Source organism: Neopelma chrysocephalum, unplaced genomic scaffold, assembly GCF_003984885.1.
Source record: "Neopelma chrysocephalum unplaced genomic scaffold, ASM398488v2 Primary Assembly neopelma1_69, whole genome shotgun sequence".
In the NCBI taxonomy this organism is placed as follows: domain Eukaryota; kingdom Metazoa; phylum Chordata; class Aves; order Passeriformes; family Pipridae; genus Neopelma; species Neopelma chrysocephalum.
In genome coordinates this window covers 1,182,455-1,203,918 of record NW_020897729.1, presented here as the reverse complement: position 1 = coordinate 1,203,918, position 21,464 = coordinate 1,182,455, and the positions used below count along the sequence as shown (strand labels likewise).

Sequence of the window (21,464 nt, the reverse complement as noted above, 5' to 3'; positions counted from 1 at the left end):
CCTTTACACTTCAAATCCTCTTGCTTTAATTTGGTGGGATTTCTTTTTTTTCCGATTTAGAAAACTGAGCCGTCAGCCCAGCATGTGGAGCTGCGGCAGGCAGGCAGACCTTTGGAGGCCTGGCAGGTGTAGTGCCCTGGGACAGCACTCCCATTTTGGCAGAGTCTCCCATTGTCCTCTGCCTGGCATAGTGTGCCACGTCTATGCTGTGTCCCAGCGTGTTCCCTCAGCTCACTGGCAACACCTTTCAGCCTTGAAAAAACACTCAGTAACCTCTGCAAGCCCTTCCTACACAGAGGAGTGTGAGCACTGAGGGCTGTGAGCTTCTGCTCTCTACCTGCCCCAGTCCTGCACCTCCCCATGCTGCTTCCAAGAGAAATGCCCCCAAGTTATTGTAAAGGCCAATGTGCTGTCATCACATTCTGTTCGTTTTATAACTGTCCAGTCCTGTAAAGCACTTGGTGGCATTTGGTGTAGGTTGGAAGCAGATTACAGCTGCAATAGCACTGTTCCATGTCTCTGGTTGGAAAGGCTGAGCTTTTTCTATGTTGGTGTTGTCTGTCCTGAAGCTCACAAGGGCTGGGCTGAGGCTGGGGGTGTTTCAGTGGTATGATGCTTTTGGATACTTGAATCACAGGTCTCTGGCTGTCTGAGCAACATGCAACTCCCAGGGAGCTGTATCCACTATAAATTCCTTTCCTTTCACCGAAGATCTCTGTGGCTTGGAACTGGGAAGAGAAAGGGTAGGCATTGCAGACGTTACTTTCTGTGCTACATGACCTTTGTGTGACTAACATCTCTGGAGGCTCAAAACACTGAAACTGGCCCACACCTCTGTCACTCTCACGTACTAGTTCTTGCCAAAGTCTCTTCTCAGCTGGTACCACAGCCCAGGAATGAATGCTTCAACTGGGGTACAGAATGGCCTGTGTTGTCCCTGGACAGTTTGGTGTAGAGAACAGTTTATTTAAGCTCATGTTCTTTTTCTTTGTAGAGACAGGTAATGACTGGGCAACAGAAGCTGCCCCATTAGCTGAAGGCCACCTTTGCTCCTTGTGTGACAGAGCTCTTGGAGCTGCTGTCAGCTGTGTCGACACAGACTGTGAAGTGGGTTTGCAAAGGTGGGAGTCAGCCCCTGCAGCTGAAAGACAATTCTCTGCAACAAGAACCTTGATATTTGTAGACTATAATTACACGAAGAGACCATGCTGCTAATCTAGTCTCACCTTCTGCCTCATTCAGATGAGATCTGTACCTGTAATGTCTGCATCAAGGCTAATAATTCACTGTTAAGCTACAGCACATATTTCAGGAAGACAGCAAATCTTGTTTTAAGAGCTCCAAGGGTGGAGAATAAAACTCTCCCCTACATGATTTGTTCAACTGATAAACTAATGGCATTATTGCAAGTTTTAATTTTTTAAAGTTTGTACTATTTCCAGTTTGATTTTATCCAGCTTTTACTTTGAGCTTCTGTATCTAGTTATAGTTTTGTTTGCTAGATTCATGAAGTCCTTTAGGATCTCTGACAGTCCCCCACTGAGAAACGTTAGTAGATTTAGATCAAATCACCTCCAAACCTTCCATTCAGTAACCCAAATAGATCAGGCTGTTGAAGTCTTTCCATCTCCCTTTCTTGCTCTCTACAACATCTGGAACTGAATGATGTGTTAGGTTGGATCAATCATCTGCTCAGAGCGGCATCTGACCACCTATTTGATGATGCTTAAATGCATCCCGCTGAAAGTACTTCTTTTACTTGTGGCTGTTTTCTAGACCAAAACCATCTGTGAATATTTTCCACTGACTAATTCGACAAACCCAAGCCCGGAGCCGAGGGCAGGCGGTACCTGCTGCTGCTCCGGGGCCGGCGAGCCGGGGGCTGCGGGAGAGGTGCGGCGCCACCGGGGCCGGGACCGGGGAGCACCGGGCAGCTGCGGCTCCTGCCTCGGGAAACACAACTTGACCATTTTTTACCAGTTCCTCGCAATCGACTTCTTGCCTCCAGCTTTTTGTCTCTTGTTTGCTATTGCCCTCTAGTGGAAATAGGATGGCCAGTGGCTTGGCTTCCCAAGCTCTGTTTTCTCCTGGTTTTCCACTGTTTATTACTCTGGGACAATCGTCTTGGTGATACGACAGATTTCAGTAGTATTATTTACCTGGATTTTAACATTCAGCTTCATTACTCAGAGTTTTATGCTATGCAGAAAACAAAGATTTGCTCTCTGCGATTGATAACTAATGTCCTGCCATGTCTGAGAGTAGAACAGACTTTCCTGTTCATTGAAATGTTTTGGCAAGACAAACTGCAGAAGATGTTGCCGTTTTAGGCTTAGAATAATTCAGTCCTGTAGTCAGAACTCTGAAGTGAACTCTGTGTGTGCTGCCAGCACCTGACAGCCTGGTACATGGAGTTATCTTCTCTTGAAGCAGAAATACTGCCTTTTTACTATTTGTATTTCTATCTAAAGCCTTTGCTTTTATTATAAAGAGTGAACTATTTAAAGCATACTCTTTCCAATCAATCATTTCCCTCTGTCAGACAAGCCAAATCATTTATCGAATGATCTTGGCTAATCAAAGTCTGCCTTCTTATAGAGATCCTAGAAGATGGTTTATTAATGAGACCTAGTTTTTTTTTTTTCCCCTGGTTGTAATGCAGGGAGATCTTAATAAGCAATGAATTGCTGTGTCTGCAATGACTTTTGAGAGGCTTAAAAGAAAAACAATAATACTATGACTAATATGATTGCTCTCCCCACACTGCCATCCGGTGGATGCAAAATTCATTTCCTTTTGTAAATGGGAAGGGAAATTCTCCTACTGATATCACAGCTTGCAAACTTGCACCAGGCAGACTCTCACTTGTAACGCAATTTCCAGACCAGTGAGGAAAATGTTGGCTATTCTTTTAGTGGTTTCATATTAGAAAAAGAAGATTTCCAGTCTCTCATCTACAAAAAACATCCTCTACCTTGGAATGGAAACCTGTCTGGATCTCAAAAAAGGGCTCTGAAAGCTTCCCAGAGTCTCTGCTCTCAGTATCTGGCATGGAGAGCCCAAGCCACTGAGCACTGCTACTTTGGCTGCTTTTGGAAAATGAAGGTTGAGCTCCAAGGTTGATTTTCAGATAATCAGTGTGTGGGCTAGCATCAACAGAGCCTAGGGCCTAGCACTGCATTTTTGGTTTTGGGGGGAGAGGCATGGGGATGGGGGTTAACCCTGTGCTTTTTCCCCCTAGGACTGATGACTGAAATAATTAAAAGAAGCATGTTGTGGTGCTCACAGCCTCCTACCTGCTGGTCTGCAAATGGGACTTCACCACACTGAGCTCCTCTCCAGCACAGCAAATCTCACTGACCACCATTGACTGTGTTGGCCACTTCACCATTCCAGAGGAATTCAGAGAAGTGAGTACTGGAAGTCCCTCAACTGAGCGCACAGATGTTGGGGCTCTGTCATTGCCTGGATCTTTCTCTACTTCTGGACTCTATATGAGTTAATCCAACAGCTGTAGCAATAGGATTTCCTGTGCCTCTCTGCAGGAGGGCTGTGGAAGTGGAGCAGAACAGCCAGCTGACAGGACCAACTCTGGCATTTCGGCTGCTGCAGGTGAGCCAAGTAATCACCAGGAAGTGGCATCCATCCTCTGAAGATAACATGACCCATGCTGGGTATGGTGCCAGCCCTTATCTGGGAGCCTTGGCTTTTTTTTTTTCAGGGCACACTAGCTCCAGAGGGACTCTGCAGTGGGGTATTTGGGGCCATCACGGTCCCAGTCTGGAGGTGGGAAGTCCTGCCGCCTCACGGTGTTGCCAGCATGTTCCAGTTCTGAGTCATTCCCTCGCCTGTTTGTTTTTGGTATTTATTTATTTACCACCGAGGTGTCAGCCCAGAGCAGGCTGACTGTGCCGAACTCCTTCGGTGGCCTGGTGGCTGCTGCCAGCTCTGTCAATGTCCTGCAGTGTTGGGAGTGTTTCACCCTAAGCTGAGGGGGAGAGAGATCAGGTTCCTGCGAGAGCAATGCCACCACAAGCTCCCATCAAAAGCGTGCCTGGCTCTAGGTAACGAGGGCAGTAGCACAGGGTAAACTACTTTCACCCTCCCCACAGAGTCCCCGGCTCCCAGATCCTTTCCCTGAGCCGGCTGGGGGGGTGGAAAGAGGTTAAGATGCATATTCTTTGCTGTAATTATATCCTGTTGCTAGAGATATTGTGCTCTGCTTAAAGAAATCATCATAATACAGCCTCCTAGAGAAGGTAATTACTGTGCATCTTATGAACGGCTGCATGTGAATGTCTGCTCAAGCTGCTGTCAGCAGCAAGTTTCAGCACATCTTACATGCCAGGCATTTTACAGCCTTAGTTTTATTTGTTTTCATCGCCCCTTGCCTTGTGCTTTATTTTTCATTAATGGATCTGGGGTGGGGTTTTTTTTGTTTGTATTGGTTTTCTTTTTCTCTTTTTTTCTTTTTCTTTTTTTTTAAAGAGGCCAGAGTTCATGTCTTTGATGGAGCATTTGAGTGGTGGCCACAGCTTTTACTTGGTGCATTTCCATTGCTTTGTGGTAGCTTGAGGGGGACTGTCTGGAAGATATTGTTTCCGAGCTGTTCCCACACGGTAGCATCTGACTAGTTTCCTAGTCTGATTCCAGATAAAATGGACAATAGCACTGTTGACAAAACTTGGTGTTACTACCTCTAGCACAACAACACGGATTTAAGCCCATGAGACAACTTATTTTTGCTGTTCTTCTTTCTGAGTTTCTCTCCCATATTGAAAAAGAGTTGGTCAGGGATGTCAGACCTTTGAGCTTTCTGAAACCAGTGACCTCCCTGCCTTGGTTAGCAGTCAATATACGTGTCACTATGAGGTGGCTGGAGTTTTGGAGAATCACAGCCTGGTAATTCTGCACACAGAGATTACCATGTAACTGTCTTCAGAGCCTTATCCCTTGATTTTGCAGGGACATTTGAGCCAAAGAGATGCGGGAACGCCAAAGACCCCTGGTTTGTCACAGTTGGAGTGATCCAGCTACTCTTTCTTTCTCAAAGGTCACTCGTGCTTGCCTTTCCCCAGCAGTATGTGTGGTAATCTGGCCTTGTGCTGTGCCATGTAGGGCCATCGTGACACCCTGCATGGCTGTAAAAACATCATGTCCATCTCATGGCCAGCTTAAGGAAGGATTTGAAACTATTCCTTGGATTGCTTCTTTGTGCAAATGTCTGGGGCTCACTCTTGCAGTGCTGAAGCTGAATTGTCTTAGTACCCCCAATGATTTTTCGTGTTTGTGGCCAGGCTTCTGTGCATGCTGAGCATCTGCTTTCTTGCATCCAGAGGTGGCTTCATCCTGGTGCTGTGCCCATCTCTCTCTGTGATTCTTAGTAAAGCCTGAAAGGCAGCCTAGCTCCTGGAGGGTGGAAGGTGCTATAATAAATGCGAGCTCATAATGTTATTGTTAAAAATAACTGGAGCTAAATTATAAAGAAAAAAATAATCTTGTTCAGTCCTAGCCCAAGGGGGAAATGGACATGAGGAATTGGGCAATCCTTCTGTAAGTTCTCTTTCTTTAGACTATATTTAAACCACACGGAGAGCCAGATTCTCAGCTGGTGTCAATTGTTGTTGACTTCAGTGGAGTGAGGCTGGTTTACACAAGTTGAGGCTGCTAAATGCCAGCATCTGGATGAAGCTGAGATACAGCTGGAATTACTTTTGCAGAAACCTCTAATCTGATGCTGGTTCAAAAGATCTGAGCCCTCCTGAGTGCTTTGATTTAGCAGTTCTTTTGGGACATGAAGGGTTATGAAAGGACCGTTACTCAGGTCAAAATTTGCTCCAATCTCAATTGGGTTCTGCATCTCTTGTGTCTGTCATTGTGCTTTAGCTGGACTCCTGTGAAAAGCTCTGCAAAACCTTTTTTACTTGCTACTTCACCAGCATCATCTCCTGTCTAGACACTTTAATTATGAGAACCAGGGAGCGTACAGCATGATGTGTAGATAAACCTGGGTAACTCCAAGGCAACCGTGTGCTGCTTCCATCCCTCCCCTGACTGCCCTCTAAACTAGTTTTGCCAATTTATTGTCTGTTCCAGCATGAACATTAGCAAAGTGGGGACTGCACAGTGCCACCTGGGCAATATTCATTTGAACTTTGCCTTCAGAAGCAAGTGTTCCAAACCATAGAAATGGAGAGGCAAACCTCAAATTGCAGTGGGATCTAGCAATAGTACATTTAGCCTTCCCGACTTCTGTTTTTCTCTATGCCCAAAAACTCTCTGGATTAAATAAACAACCTCCCCCACCACTACTGTCAGCAGAATGTATTAAATCTGTAAGCTGATTTCAGTATTTTTTGTATACTCATTGTATCCACTTTAATTCTGTTCTTATCCATGGACTTACTTTTTTATTTACTTCAGCACAAACTGTATCCAAACTTGAGCTCTATCTATTTCAGCTATGTCCTTTACATAAGAGCTTTTAAAGCTACTGATTTAATAGGAGGCCATCAAATAATCAATAGGTCTAAAACATTGGAATGCATTTGCTTGATTCAGTTGCTCTCCACAGTATGCCACCTCCAGGAGTGTGTAATGAGAGGAAAAAAATATTTTTTTCTATTGCCCTTCTTTAATTTGTCATCTTCCCTGATCTCTTGCTGTAGCTGGTACCAAAGAGAATTGTCTGTGATACTTAGCAAGGCCCCTGGGATTCAGACTGTTTCCCAAGTCTCTGCACTCGCCTTGGGGTGCTGTGCGGATTTCCATGGGTCTCTGCAGGAGCTGGGTCATCTGAGAGTAATCTGTTTGCTGGTTTTGATTCCAAATCAATGTGCTTTGAAGTGATTATAGGGAGGGATTTTTCAGTTGGATTTTTTTTTCTTGGTAGCAGCTTTTGTAAGGCGCAGTACTGATCCATGGGGAAGTGCCACCAGCCGCTGCTTCTGCTCCAAGGGAGGCACCTTTTGCACTCCTGGCAGTGACATGGGTGAGGGAATGCTCTGGGACATGCATTTAGGTTGCAACTCTTTATAGCCTGGATCAAAAAGCACCTTTTTATAGGTCCTGGTAGTTGAAACATGCTGTGAGCATGGATGACTTGAAAGAAGGTGATACTAGAGGCAGTTAATGGGTGACTGGATGAATCTCCAGCTTTGGGCTCTGGCAGGAGCTGCTGAGTTCAAGCTGCATAGTGCTGCCTCTTTGGGAAAATTGCACAGGTTTCATTAGAATCTGTTTCTCCACTGATGGAAAAGTCTATCTGAGTACTCTTTCTTCAGTGTAAGCTTGGGGTTTCATCTGAATTCACCCAGGACACATTGACACCTAGGACACTCTTTATAAAAAGAGCTGAGTTTGGTGGCTTATGAGTGGACCTTCAGTCTTGAGCCCCTGAAATCAAACTCCAGGTGGGACTTCTAGTCTAAGTGGGGATGTCCTCAGCCTACACCTAGCCAAATCTGAGACTCCAGCTGGAGCTGTGGCTCTAGGACTCTTCCCAAAGGAGATTCAGGAAACAAAGCCAGGCCAGTTCCAGTCTTGTATGGAAGTGGGAGCCCATCTTTCCCTCCTCAGCTCTCAAATCACTCTCTCAGGTTGGTGATTTGCTTTGGCTGAGGATCAGTTTTAGGTTGGGTTGTTGGACGCTTGTTCATGTCCCAGAATTTAATACATGCACATGAGCCCAAGGAAAAAGGAAGCTCCATGTGAAGAAAGCACAATTCTTTCCCTTCTTTTTTCACCATCACTGCATCATCACGTTACTGTGAATGGGTGCATGGACACTGAGTTACTATGGCTTCCTGCACCTGATGCAGCTCTCAACCAGCCCAAAACCAGTTCTCCCATGCACCCAGCCAACAGAGCCACATCATCCCTTCTCCCTGTATTGATCTTTAGAATGGATGATCTTTAGAATGGATGATCTTTGCTACCTTTTGCATCAGACTTCCAGCTAAACCTGCAGTGATAGCAGGAAGCTAGTTCTTCTGTAATGTATAGAAGAGCTGTAGGAAGAGTTGGTTTGTACTTCCTACACTGCTTTGAAGGTGAGGGTGCCAGGCTGGGTGTGTGTTGAAAGTCCCACTATGGTTATTTTACTTCTGTCTTTGCTGGAGGATGTTTCCATAGAATGTACTATGGCAGGCTTTGAACCAATTTGTTGTTCCTTTGTTTATGATGAAATTAGTTCACTTGTTTGATGTAAACTATCCATGAGATTGTTTACATTGGCACATGGATCCATGTGCTTTCTGAGATGCAAGGAATTTAGCTACCGGGAGCTTGTTTAGTTTGTTCCATTTGCAAAACAGATGGTGGTGGGGAAAATGTGTGTGGGGGGAGGCTTTAGGACAGGATTTTCTTAATGTTTGCTGTTTCTGTATTTTCCTTTGTTGTTTGCTGGCTGAAGGAGGGTGAGTTTCCATCACAGAGAGAAAAAAGACAACATATAAGAACTGATATGCATTTTGCATGTAGGGAAAAATAAATATAATTTGGAATTGAGCTGTCATTTTGTAGGCATCTTTGCCAAGGTGGAACTCCCACTTCCTAGGGCTGGTGGAGGTACAGAAGAACCATGGAGACCTTGTACATTGACTTGGCTCTGCCCTCCTGACTCCTCTGGAGTCCTGTGGGCCTCAGCAGACCTGCAAGGCATCTGTGATGGCAGTGCTGTGCTCCTGCAGAGCAAAAGGAGGGAAATCTTCGTGAAATGTTTGCCCCAGAGCTGGCTGTGGTGGGCTAAGGCCATCACCATGATACCGAGGTGTCCTTTCAGTGTTAATGCATTAGGCACAGCTCTCTGTTGAAGTGAGAAAGGGCCGTTGTCCTCAATGGAAACTGAAGCAGAGAGTAGAGAAGACAGGACCCAGTCAAGGTTCCACAGAGGGTGTCTGAAGGGGAATGTGGGTGGATCCCTGCTCTGCTCAGCCAACTATTTGAGCCTTGTGTCAGGCGGATCATTTCGGAAAAGGCCAGAGTTTCTGTGTTCCAAGGGCCAAGTCAGTGACAAGTTGCAAGGGATGCCTGGAAGGCTCTGCCATGTCCATTTGTGGTGGCTTATGCATGCTGGGTTGTAGGGCACTGGGAGAAGTGCCACTTTCCATTGTACTTTCTAAAAGAAAGATTGCCTGTTCTCATGGGCTCTGACATTCTGCTTTATATGTTTGGGAGTCTTGGCCAAACTCCCCACAAGCCTTCATGTTCCTGTCTCTGGGTTTGTTCTGGGTAGCCAGTAATCCCCTCCTTGCAAGATCCTCACAGGAAGGATCTTGGACTGATTAGCCCTAATCAAACTTGGCACTTGCTCAGGGCAGGATCGTATTCCCCTGCATACCTCTGTGGATATGGCAGGCAAAGAATTCGTCATCGTGTCTGATGACCTTGCCTGCAGTGCAAAGTGCCAAGAATGCCCCATGTTTTCTCAGGGTGGGGTGCTGTCCACCATTAATGCCCAGCAAAGCTGATGACAGGGTGAACACACGCTGGGATTGCTGGTGCATTTGCTGGGGGGCTTGGTGGGGGAGGATCCCACATGCCACCACCTGGTTATTTTGGGCAATAGGCTGAGCTGCTGAGCTACATCTTTCACTGCTTCATCCAATTTTCTGCCCCTACAGAAGCATTTCTCAGACATTAACGCTTTTCCCATCTAGATGTCATGTTTCTGGGAGACCTTTATGCATCCCACTATGAGCCCACTGCATATGCTTTTACCCTTGTTCAAATCTCAGAGCTGAAGTGCTGTTGTTAAAGGTGCTCAAGTGTTTTGCAAGCCTCCACTGACAGAACAACGTCTGCCTTGCAGGTCAAAAGGTTTTCTGTCTGCTTACTGACCTCTTTTTTACCAAGGCTAGCTGGATATCTGTTGCATTTGGACAGATACTGTTGAGGCAAGTGGGGAGTTTATTGGCAGACATTTAACCCTTGTCCCTTTTAGATTTTTTGGAGCTTCAGAAGTCTTATATCCCTCCGATTTTCATATGAAGAAGCTGAGGCACAGCAAGTTGCAATGGTTTGTCCCAAGCAAGTCTAACTAGAAAGTGCTTAAAATCCAAATTTCTTGCTAATCAACCTGGGTCTTGATCAGATTGTCCTTCTGTTTCTGGTATTAGAGCCTGCTGGTATCTGTGTGAAGAGAGAGGTCATCCTGCCCTAAGGTAAATGGAAATTTCCTGGAGCATGATGATGTGTTGCTTCTCCTATTGTTCCCAAAATGAACAAAGAGTTGGTGGAAACAGGAGCAAACCATTATCGTAGATGGACCAGCTACAGAGCATAACAAAAGTAAGCACCTTCCTTGAGCAAGATGGTGTTTGCCATACATGCTGTAGTACCACAGTGCCCCATTGCAGGGTGGTGCCTGCCAGGTGAAATGTAGCCTCCAGTGATCACCTTAGAGCGGTGCTCTCCAGGCTGGGCTGGATTTTGCCCTGCTTTGTAGGTAAGTGTGGTTGCCAACACCTGCACAGAGCAAAGATGTTATGCTAACAGACCTGAAGAGCAACATCTGCTACCTGTTTGACCGTGGCAGGGTGCACAGCCAGGTCAAAGTGTGAACGGCAGCAACACTGAAGGTGAAAATGAAGCCAGCAGTCTTAGGCTATGGGTCTTCTACCACTCTCCAGTGCTGTGTGTCTGTAGTCGTCCCTCCATCATGTGTTGGAGCCTAATCTTTCTTGTAATTGTCCATCTGGATCAATTTACAGATTAAGCCCTGCAGCCAGCTGTGGGAAACATAGAGGTATGGCTCCATGCAGCATATCCAGGGATGGCCTGGCCTGCTCAGTGGTCCTGCCTGGAGTCCCATGCTCTTCCCAAACTCCATTTGCAATGCAGGTAAACTGTAAAGGAGAGGAGTATGTGTAAAAGAAGGGAGATACACCAATGTGTTTGCATTTTCCTGCCTCTTTGCAGGCTTTCCAATGAGAGACAGAATAATTGCATGGCCCTTGGTATCATGGGTTTGCAGTTTCCCTCTTGAAGCCTTTAGATGTGGATCACAGCCCCATGTTGGTAGGTTACACAGGCAGCTAACAAGGAGACCCTGTCAAGCTTTGAGGCTAGATACCCTATGAAAGGCCAAAACAGGATAGCTCAGACATGTGGGTGGAGTAGAGCTGAAAGGAGAATGTGACAGTGCAATGGAAGGGTGTAGTGGAAAATCAGGAATGGCACCTTGCAACTAGTCTAACCAGGACCCTGGGGGAGAAAGTTTCCAGGTGTTGTGGAAACAGCCTTGCAAACTTCTATGGGGAGGTGGATGTTTTATTTTTCCATGCATATGAATGAGCGCAAAGGTGTTTGGCAAAGAGCTAATTCTCAAACTTTGGTGCATTACCCCTCACTTAACCATTGATCAGTGAGTGCTGCAGGACACCACCACTGCAATTCATGGAAAGAGACAATTAGAAATGGAGTAAGATACTCTATAAGAAAGGAGATAATTTCAGGAATCCCTGAGAAGTCCCTGCCTTATCTGGTCATTTCAGACCCTGTGCACTCTCTAGCCTCTAGCCCTCTTGGCTGCAATGTCTCTCTTGGTGCCAGAGCAAAACCTCACTCGAGTGTGCACTTCAGAGACTCTTCTGAGAGGATAGGAGAAGGCAGGATGTTCATTGGGTAGGACAGGGGTGAGGAGGACAAATGCACCAGGGAGGTATGGCAGGTTGGTAAGAGAAGGGCCGTGGGTCCTGCATAGATTTAAGTTGAAAACTACTTTGTCATCTGGTTGTGCAAGAGCATCTGTGGCAGAGGGAATGTGTGCAATGGACAGGAAGGAGGGGTGCCTGGATGTGTGCATAAGGAAGTACCTGCAGCAGCTGTTGTAATTGTTTTAATAAAAGAATGTTTCCCTGAATTTCTCTTTTGGCACCTGAGGGCCCTTCCCAGGATGCCCTTGCTAAAGCTGCTGTTTGATTTCCAGGGCAAAAGCAGTACACACACACACAGAGCCCCATCTTGTTCATGCAACCCACAATCCCATCAGCACACAGCTCCTTTTCCATTTGCTAACAGGCAAGGGGGAGTGCGGGGGTTGAAATAATGACAGACCTGATTATAATTAATATTTTTTTAAGTCTGAAGAGTGAAAGTCCTGCCCAAGTCCCCCAGCTGAGCACAAGCCAAAGTGCTAAATCCCTGCAGGGGTGTGTTTTATTACTGACGCTCTGCGTGTTGAGGCTGGTCGCGGGGTCTGATGCTGTGTGTGTGGAATTTTTGTGGCTATTTTCTATTGTGCCAGTGAAAAGCAGGATCTCATCCGTATAATGAAAAGGAAACTTGAAGGTTTCCACACCTTTATGGAGGTGAATACTTGCAGCATTAGTGTTTTAATTATTTTACCTTCACATGATTTTCATAGAATTGCAGAATATTTTGAATTGGAAGGGACCCACAAGGGTCATCAAGCCCAACTCTTAAGTGAATGGGCCATATGGGGATTGAACCCACAACCTCGGTGTTATTAGCACCATGCTCTAACTAACTTAGCTAATCTCAGTTCCCTATATGATCCCATTGCAAATGATGGAGTAGATGCTACTGGGGTCAGAATATGATGGAATTCTCAATGGCTCTTCCACAAAGGGTTCTGTTTCTTTACTAGGCTGGTCTGTAGCTGGGTTGTTTTACAGTCTTGTAAGTGTTCAATGGGCAGAGTGTGCTGGGTTTGATTCGTCCCTGACTGCTCCTCTTTTAGGAGTAGGGCTGTGTGGGGAGGATGGGGACTGAGAGGCACTGATTACTTCTTGATCCTCTCTTGCTCAGCTGGGTGATTTCAAATAGATCTTTACATCTCCTCAGGGCTCTGTTTTATCTGCATGCCTGAGGTCACAGAGCAGAGCTGAAGGTTGAGCTGGGTATGAAAGCTGCCCTTAGCCCAACTCTGTACACAGGGTAGTAGTGGGGCAGCTGCCCTTCCCAAAACAGTCCAAAGCCACATACTGCAAGCACTGATCACTTCAGTGGGCTGAGAGACCCTAAGCCCACACCAAATTAACAGGAGGAGAAAGCAGTTTCCTATGTGACACCTTGGAGGTACCTTTGACTGGGAATTGTAGTGGTCCTGGCTGCAATCCTGCAAGCTTTCCAAGACCGACCAAGCTTTTTGGATGTGAAAATGTGGAGAGCCTCCAAGAGCCTTGGGGACCAGAGTTGTGTTTGCACCTCTGCAGCCCTTGGTCTCTTAAGGCAAATTTCGACCAGCAGAGCATATGTGGCACTCCCCTGAGAAAGGGGCTGCCTGAATACAGTCCCCAGCAGATTCCAGATGTCCCTCTTCTCTGTCCTCCTCACAAAGGAAGGGTGTGTTGTGCCTGCTATAGCTGTCTTTCTCTTGCCACCTTAGCAGGTGAGAGGCTATTGGGACACAGGCTCACGGGTGGCAGCTCACAGCTTCCCCAGCCAGCTTCAAGCTAGTCTTAGGAAAAGAAGATATATCTCTACAAGGTGGCTCACTGTCTTCTCCCCCCATGTCTATCAGCAGGAATTCCACCAGGAATATGGCTGAACAACACCAGCTTGGTGGCTGTTCTCTCCATTCCAGGATGGGTGTCTCTCCACATCCCACACAGCTGGCCCATGTACTGCTATTGCTCAACCTCCTATTTTCTGCCCTCTTGGCAATGATGTGGACAAAACCAGCCTATAAATCTGTTCCCTGTGAGCTTCAGTGCCTGACCCTGGATCTCCAGTTTGTACTTGTAATACCTGCAACCCCCAAGTGATCTGTCATCTAGGGGTAAGATGCTTTGGGCTTTGAACTTGGCATCCCAAAAATACATTCGGCTCTGCCTGACAGAGGTCTGAGGCTTTCTCTGAAACTCTATTATTGTTTTCACTGGATTTTTTTGACCTTCCAAGTCCTCTTTTTTTTTTTGCACTCCCAGAACAGCATGCTCAGCATCTAAAGGACAAAGCTGGCTGGGGCATGCAGACTCTGAGCAGCGTAGGAGCTGCCGGGAGAGAGGAAGGGCAGCAGGACGGCTGTGACAGAGCACACGCGGCCACTGCCCTCAATGAGCCAGTGTGCCCATCACTATTGAAATGAAAGCACAGCAGGTCTCCAAAGAGTTCTCTCATGGGTCTTGCTGAACTTATAAGCTGGGACCACAATATAACTTAATTTCCTGAAATGTCAAGTGGCTTATACTGGCTGCCTGCTCTATTGGTGTTTTTCTTACAAACACATTGTACTCCCATTTCCTGCAAAAAGTTCCTATCAGTGCTTGATGATTGCTTAATAAGAGAAATCCGTAAGGACATGGAAAGTTCACATCCTGCAGATGAATATAATGACTATAAGCTTTCTTCTGGGTTGCCAGAGGCTTTTTTTGGTTGTGGTTTGATTTATTTGTATTTTTATCCATCCAGCCGAGAACATTGATCTGAAGCTGTATCCTGCAAATGCTGAGCCCATTGGTGAGCTGTAGGAGGCCTTCAGCAACCATCAACCTCACTCCAGAAGGAAAGAGTAGAATTTCCTGGATGATCAAGCTGGGAAAAGGTATATCAAATTGGGAATAGTGACAATTTGGGGAGCACAGCTCTCACTCATATTTTTATTACCTGTCTTGTGATAGACTGTGGGTTTTGTTTGATTTTGCAATGGAAGAGGGCTTGTATAATCATAGTGTGGGTGTGAACTCTTATGAAGGTGACTGTAAGGCTTGCAGACAAGCCTGAAGGATCCCAAATAGATTTGTTGTTATTTTTTATATCCCAGTTTCTAGACAAGTCTTTCTGTAATTTCTTAGGTGTGATTCCTGAGTCCTGTTGGCTCTTTATTCAAGATCAGTCTTTTATCATTCTTGTGTGAATTAACACTCTTTTAGATCTGGATATACTGGGTTTATAGGGAACCTGGTAGAAAATAAAAAAGCTATTTCTTCATGATAATTTTCATGGCTAACTGTAATGCTCCTCTGCCTAGAGCTTTCCCACTTAAACATGCTGTGCAGTGTATCAGCTAACTGTACAGCCTAGGTAAGTGATAGCTAAATAACACTCCCTGCCATTTGTAGGGCATTTGAACTTCTAAGCCCTCAGTTTTCCCAGTTGGCACCATGTCTCTGAGGAGACCTGGGACTGAAGTATGGTGCTGAGCAGGGGGCCACTGAGAGCCACCCACTGGGAAATATTTGGCAGAGGGACTGACTGGCAATTTAGACTGGCTGAACATATGCCTGAAGGGAAAATCTTCTCTTGTGGTGACTGTTTGCTTTCCAAATGTCTCTTGCAATTTGTGTCCTCTCCCAGCTATGCTTCACAGTTCTCATCTCTGTTCCTCATACAAGACCTTGGTCTCCAAGAGTCTGATGGAGGAAAGTGATTGTAATGGAGAGCCTTGCCTGATTAGCTGTCAGGAACATATTGAAAATAATGCAATTTTTATGCCACTCCCTATATTTTAGAACCTGAGGGCCAATAACAGAGAAACTGGTCAAGCTAAGATAGAAAAATAATTAAAAAAAGGCATTTTAATACTAAAAATATAATCACACTGCACACGTAGGCAAATTCCTTTGTTCAGCTCCTTCCCATCGCAGTACATTACATATCCCATTTGCAGGGGTAATCATCTGATTACACAGTACTGTCTTGGTTCCCTAAATACTGGAAAATATTAAGGCACTGAGGTAAATAAACCTTGGTGTATGGTACTGCCTGTTGCAGAGAGCAGATTCAATAATTTTTTGTGTCATCCCTTTGTGTGGATGTGTGTACACTGCCTAGCTGTAGAAAGCACTAATGTCTACTCACATTCTGCAGAAGGAAATTTGAGATGATTAAAAAAATATTCTATTTAATTTTTTGGGGGAGTTTAATTACAAGCAGGCACTCATAGGTGTTATGAAAGAAAACATATCAGTCTTGCATTTTGGGTACAACAGTTCTGTGACTGTCCCACTGTTTGCAGTTGCCCTCTGGCTGTTCAGGGCCTTTTTGAGTCAAGGGGGAAAATGTTACATGGGGCAAAGGATGCAGTGACTGGTTGTTTCATGCCTGGTCAGCATGAAGGCAATGGGGCCTAAATCCATGTACTTCCTCACTAATATGGCCATTACTTGTTATTAATCTGGCCACTCTCACTACCCAAATTTCTGTTACAAGTTCAAGACTGACTACCCGAACTGAGGAAAGAGAGAATTTTTGCACTTCACAGATAAATCATCTCTTTAGAGGTCTAGCCACACAAGCATCCTCTGACCCAACTGATTTGGAAGCAGTTCTCAGTGCAAGAAGCCAACTGGGGTCACCCACGAGCATTGCAAGAGGCTCCACTGTCTCCTCACCCCAAGGGGCCAAGATATTTAGACAGCTGCCTCACTATGAATGGGACTCTCTGGCAAAAGAATTAAGCAAAGATTAAAATCAGTTTTAGCTGTTAAATGTGTGCTTTGCACAGCATTTAACAACTAAAAGGCTAATTATCTTTGAACTTATGCACGTGGTTTTAGATGTGATCCGCACAAGTTGCTATTTTTTCTGTTGTCTACAAGGAGCTGAAAATGAGGATAGAAATGAGATGCTGGTGTCAGTAAGGGCACAGCTTTTTGAGTAGGGTGGAGGCGGTGCCCGGTCTGCAGGGAAGTAAGGCGCCTACTGAATGAGATAGGTTAAAAAAATTATTCTAACACTTGTCATTCAGACTCTCCTATTTAATGGAAGTTCATGCTCTTGATTAAGGAAATGCAAGTGTGCATCTAGGTAGGAAAATGAGACTACTCTGAGAGAAAGCCAAGCTCATACCTGGAGGGAAAACGTAGTCTGGATGTTGATGTTTGCAGGGCACAGAGAATGAAATCTGAGAGGTGAGGAGCACTGCAAGACCTACGTAAGTCAGTGCAGAGCACATCAGATTGAGTTTTAGAAAGTTCTGCAGAAAGATAAGAAGATACGGAAGAGTTTGGTGCTAAGCTGCAATATAATAGAGGGACTCCATGTCCCTGTGCAGCCTGGGTGCTTTGGAAAGCTGCATCAGGCTCAAGATACCCATGTCAGTGAAAACAGACAGTGGTAAGAGGTAACATGGTTGATACAATGCTGGTTCCATTCAAAAACCCTTTAGGGAAGTAAGTGAGCATTGCCAAATTGTGATCAAAAATTCTGGATCTTCTCATTCAGCACAAGTCAAATCATGACATAAGACAAACTTTTTTCAGAGTTTTTTTTAACTTCAACTTTTTTAACCTGTAGATTACCCTTAAACTATATTTCAAGCTTCCTTCTTAACCATAAATCATACAGTTGTTACAGAGATGGGTCCAGGAATCAAAAGTAACTTTATCATACAGCCGCTGAAGGAGGACTGATTGGAAGCCCTAATGTTAATGCAGTTTTTGCATGGCCTTTACACAGTTGAAGATGTTCTTCTTGCTCCCTTTTAACCAGCTCTCCCCTTGCCTAAACACCCCAGCTCATGTGGTTGCTGGAGATCATGTATCCCAACCTTCTGCTTTTCCATGGACTCTGCAACCTGTCCACATCTTTTTTGAAGGGTGAGTCTGAGGCTAGAGGCAATCCACCAGTCGAGAACTTACCCATGTTGAGGAGGGAGGAAGGATGCCTCTACAATTACAGTATGTTGTACTGATTTTTACTAAATTAAACTTTCCCCCTCCCCAATTTCTGCAGATTATCAAGATAATTTTGAATTCTGATCTTCTATTCTGTATAATGTCAGCTTTTCTCAGCTTTTTTGCCTGCAGGAGTAGTATACATATTGTCAATTAATTAATTTGATTTTCTTTGTGAAACTATTGAATGGAACTAATTTCTAAGAACGAGGCTGTCAAGAAGAACACCCAAGATGATGCAACTTATGAAATGTTTATCAGATGTACCAGCTACAACACTTTTGCCCTGTCTAGGAGAAGATTAATAGTTATTTTTCACCTAGTCTTTCTGTGTTTCATGGTTCTTTGTGTTGCAAAGCAACAAATAGGTAGATAGTGAAATTGGTAGATAGTGGTTATAGAGCTGTTTTGGGTCCAGAGTTCAGACCTTCTGGTACCAGCTCAGGGGCAGAGTCACAGTCTGACCTTTCATGAACCTCTGAAGATTGTCAGACCTCTGTTTTGTCACGTGTAAAGCGTGGGTCAATAAAGTTAATTCTGTAAGCAGTGGTGAAGGTTTCTGCATTGATGTCAGAGAACCAATGCTATGAAAAGGCCACATTCAAGAAAAACTCAATGAGAACTTTTTACTTCAGTGTTCAGCCAGGCCTGGATTGTAGGACAATAAGACTTCGTGATTTATGAAGTGTAAGGTATGGATTATGCATTTGAGAAACTCATTAAGGATAGTAACATGCCTTAATGAAAGAAAGATCTCTAGCTCAGGCAGCTTTGATTTGAAGATATCAAGGGAAAACCAATTTCTTTTAACAATGCAAATGGGTTCTGAAGTGATGATGAGGAGATGAATATGCTGCTTGGAGTAGAGCTGAGCAGCAAAGCCTTGGTTGTGGCAAGGTTCATGAAAGGCATCTTTGAATGACAAGCACCAGTTTGGGCAAGAGGTTTTCACTCTGAGCCAGCCAGGAGAGGTTAGAGATCTGCACAGTACATTTTCCTGACAACTCTTCTGCTTTGTCCTTATTTCCATGGCTCTGTTGGTTACCTACCACCTTGGAGAGCTGCTGCAGGCACTTTCTAGTGGGCTAATGTCATTGGTCAGAGATCGCTGTGTATGTAAAATCTGGGAGAGATCTATACCATCCCTGCCCAACTGATGTTTGTAGATGATGGGTGAGGCAGTGATGGCCCAGAGAGCTCCACTGCCTTGGGCTATGATCTCATAAGTTAAGCAGGGTTGGGCCTGTTTGTTTTTGGAAGGGGACTTAGAAGGAGAAGTTGATTGCTACAGTCAATTTGACTTGGTAATTCAGAAGGTGGTGCTCTTCCCCCTAGGTAGCACAGGCTGACATGCCAGGATGATTAGGCTCACCACAACTCCTAACCTTTTGGAAAAAATGTAAACCCAACATCCTCACCTTTCCAGAATGAACATCACGGGACTCCTGCTATTACACCGAAGTCCCAACCAAATTCCACCTCAAAGCAACCACGCCCTGCAGATGGAGATCCACCCTGCCCTTCCAGGAGGATGCAATAAACTTTGCTTTCCCTGCTGGGTTACATTGTACCTCCAGCTGAATCGCTGCAGAGCTCAGTACAGATGGTAGCAGTATTACTCGGACAGGCAGCAAATGCCCTTTCAATTAACCTGTGCCAGTGTTATCAGTATAAAATGACTGTTTAAATAGGTGTTTTCCCACCAGTAGGGATTTTTGGAAGCCTTGGTGGTGCCTGGTTTGAGCAATGGCTTCCCTGTGCTGAATGCGGGGTAGCAGCTGGAGCCTCCCTCTGCTTTGCCTTTGGCTCTTTCTGCTGCAGCACAATGCCAGGCTCTTACAGCACAGGCACACTCTGCTGCCCACTGCCCTCTTAAAGGGACAAAAAAAATTTGCTTAGCTGTTTTGCACACCTCTTCATAAGCCAGTGTGGCTACTTGGGCCAAATTCTGGACTGATGTAAGTTATTAAGCAGCATGTAGGTGTAAAGTGCAGCGATTTTCTGTACTGAGTGGGTGGTAAGGTAGGGGTGCAGCAGGAAAAGCAGCAAAGAGGATGTCATTAGACAACATGCTCTCTGTGTGAAGGGCTGCTGGGAATGGAGCTCTGGTTGCTTTGGCCATGTCTAAAGGCAGATTTGTTCAGTATTTGTTTGTTTTCAAAGCTGTGAGTGCACTTGTGTGCATTCTTCTCTTTTGGTTTAGCTTAAACCTTTCCTAATCCTGTTAGCAGAGATAAACCTCCCTGAACCACAAGTAAGTATCGGCACGGGAGTTTGCACGAGCTGAATTAAATCTGTGTGAAATCATGCAGGGTGCCCTTGTGTGGGTAAACACAACCTCATGTTGACACCTTCCTTCCAGCATCCTTGCCCTTCCTGCCTGTGTTGCCTCTGCTCTCCCCTCTTGGCAGGGGAGGTCACATTGAAGCTTCTTGTTCTCAGTTTCCACAGGAAAATAAGCAACTCCCCTCCCACCATCACAGTGACTATGCAGGAAAAGGGCTGAGTGAAATGGAACCAGGCTCTCTGTTTGGGGTCTGTCACTGAAGGGCTCACTGAAGGGAAGGCTGTGTGCCAGCAGGACCAAGTCCCTGGCCTAGTGACATGCAGACGAGGAGATTGCTCTCTGTACTAGCCCCACTGATTTCTGCTGTCCTGGCAAAGTGCAGTGGGAGAGGCAGGCAGCTGGGCTTAGCTCGGGCTTTTGCATATTCTTTACCATGCGTGTCCTGTCTTGACAGTATTTATGCAAATTTTTAAGTAGAGGAAAAAGCTGTCACGTAAAACAAAAAATTTATCTGAAGGCCAAATATGTAGGTTGGTTGGCTTGTGTGTTTTCTTTTTTTTTTTCCCAATTAAAAATAAAGTAACCTATAAAATGATGATCTAGTTTAATATCCTCATTACATGTTCCAGGCAGCATCTGAGTCATGCCGTTTGCACTGTGCTTTGTACCCCTGCGGGGGATGTAAAAGTTCCATTTTTGGAATACTCCTTGGTCCACCCCAGTCAGATATGCCAGGTGAGAGTGCCAGGGTGCAGGGTTGTGGGTAGTGAAAGTGAATTCTCTCAGGATAAAATTGCTGTCAGGACAGGACCCACAGGTCGCTATTTAAGGTAAAGGGGTCTTCTGGCTTGCCTGGGCCATTTCAACGGGGTATTTTTGCAGAGATAATTGGTAAGATGATTGCTGGTTAATGCCAACTGTGATAATGGGTTTTGTGACGCAGATCCTCATTTGCTAAGAGCCAGAGTAAACCAGACTTGCCTTCTGGGATCTGCATACCACAACAGTCCAGAGATCACAATTATGAAGACTATTTTTCCTGAAGACTCAAGGTCACAGTTGAGGTACATCAATCTAATAATTTATTGCTGATCAGCTCACAGCCGCCGTTATGAGCCAAGGTGCCAAACTGCCTTTCACATAACTAAGAGCATGTATACCGAGGGTTGCCACTGCCCATCTCATGTACAAGTGCCTTCATCTGTGGGACAGCACTCGTGAGCCTTTTCCACCATTACAGGATCATGGAAAACAAGGCTGAACATTGTCTTGACTTTAGAGCCCTTGGTACCCAATAGGAAGGTGCTGGCAACAGGGGCTCTCCTTTAGGCTATAGATCTCCCACCTGCTGTCTCCATACCCTCCCAGTGTGGTGAGCTTCAGGGACTTGGCAGATGTCAGCACTTTTTCCACTAGAATTGCAGTTTTCTCCTTGGGCTGTGTCTAAATTTCCTTGGCACCAAGGGAAGGTATGACGTTACCAGCACTCCAGGGAATGCAGTGCCATACAATTATTACTTTTCAGATATGCTATACAGATACACTTGGAAACTTCCATTCTCTCCTTCCTTCAAAATACACGGCTTGAGTTGTTG

At 45.3% G+C, this 21,464-nt stretch overlaps 2 long non-coding RNA genes across 3 annotated transcripts; one reads left to right on the top strand and one right to left on the bottom strand.

The window, feature by feature from the left end:
* The first annotated feature begins 3,246 nt into the window (after positions 1 to 3,246).
* On the top strand, positions 3,247 to 14,457 carry LOC113968753. 2 transcript variants are annotated; one of them, XR_003534641.1, is made up of 3 exons: positions 3,247 to 3,410; positions 3,546 to 3,674; positions 14,377 to 14,457. It is a non-coding gene; the product is annotated as an uncharacterized LOC113968753 (long non-coding RNA). The 2 variants fall into 2 exon arrangements; XR_003534640.1 differs by lacking the exon at positions 14,377 to 14,457 and adding an exon at positions 4,966 to 5,016.
* On the bottom strand, positions 14,402 to 18,741 carry LOC113968754. The gene is made up of 3 exons (XR_003534642.1): positions 18,632 to 18,741; positions 16,756 to 16,882; positions 14,402 to 14,499 (listed from the first exon to the last, which is right to left on the bottom strand). It is a non-coding gene; the product is annotated as an uncharacterized LOC113968754 (long non-coding RNA).
* Positions 18,742 to 21,464: the final 2,723 nt, after the last annotated feature.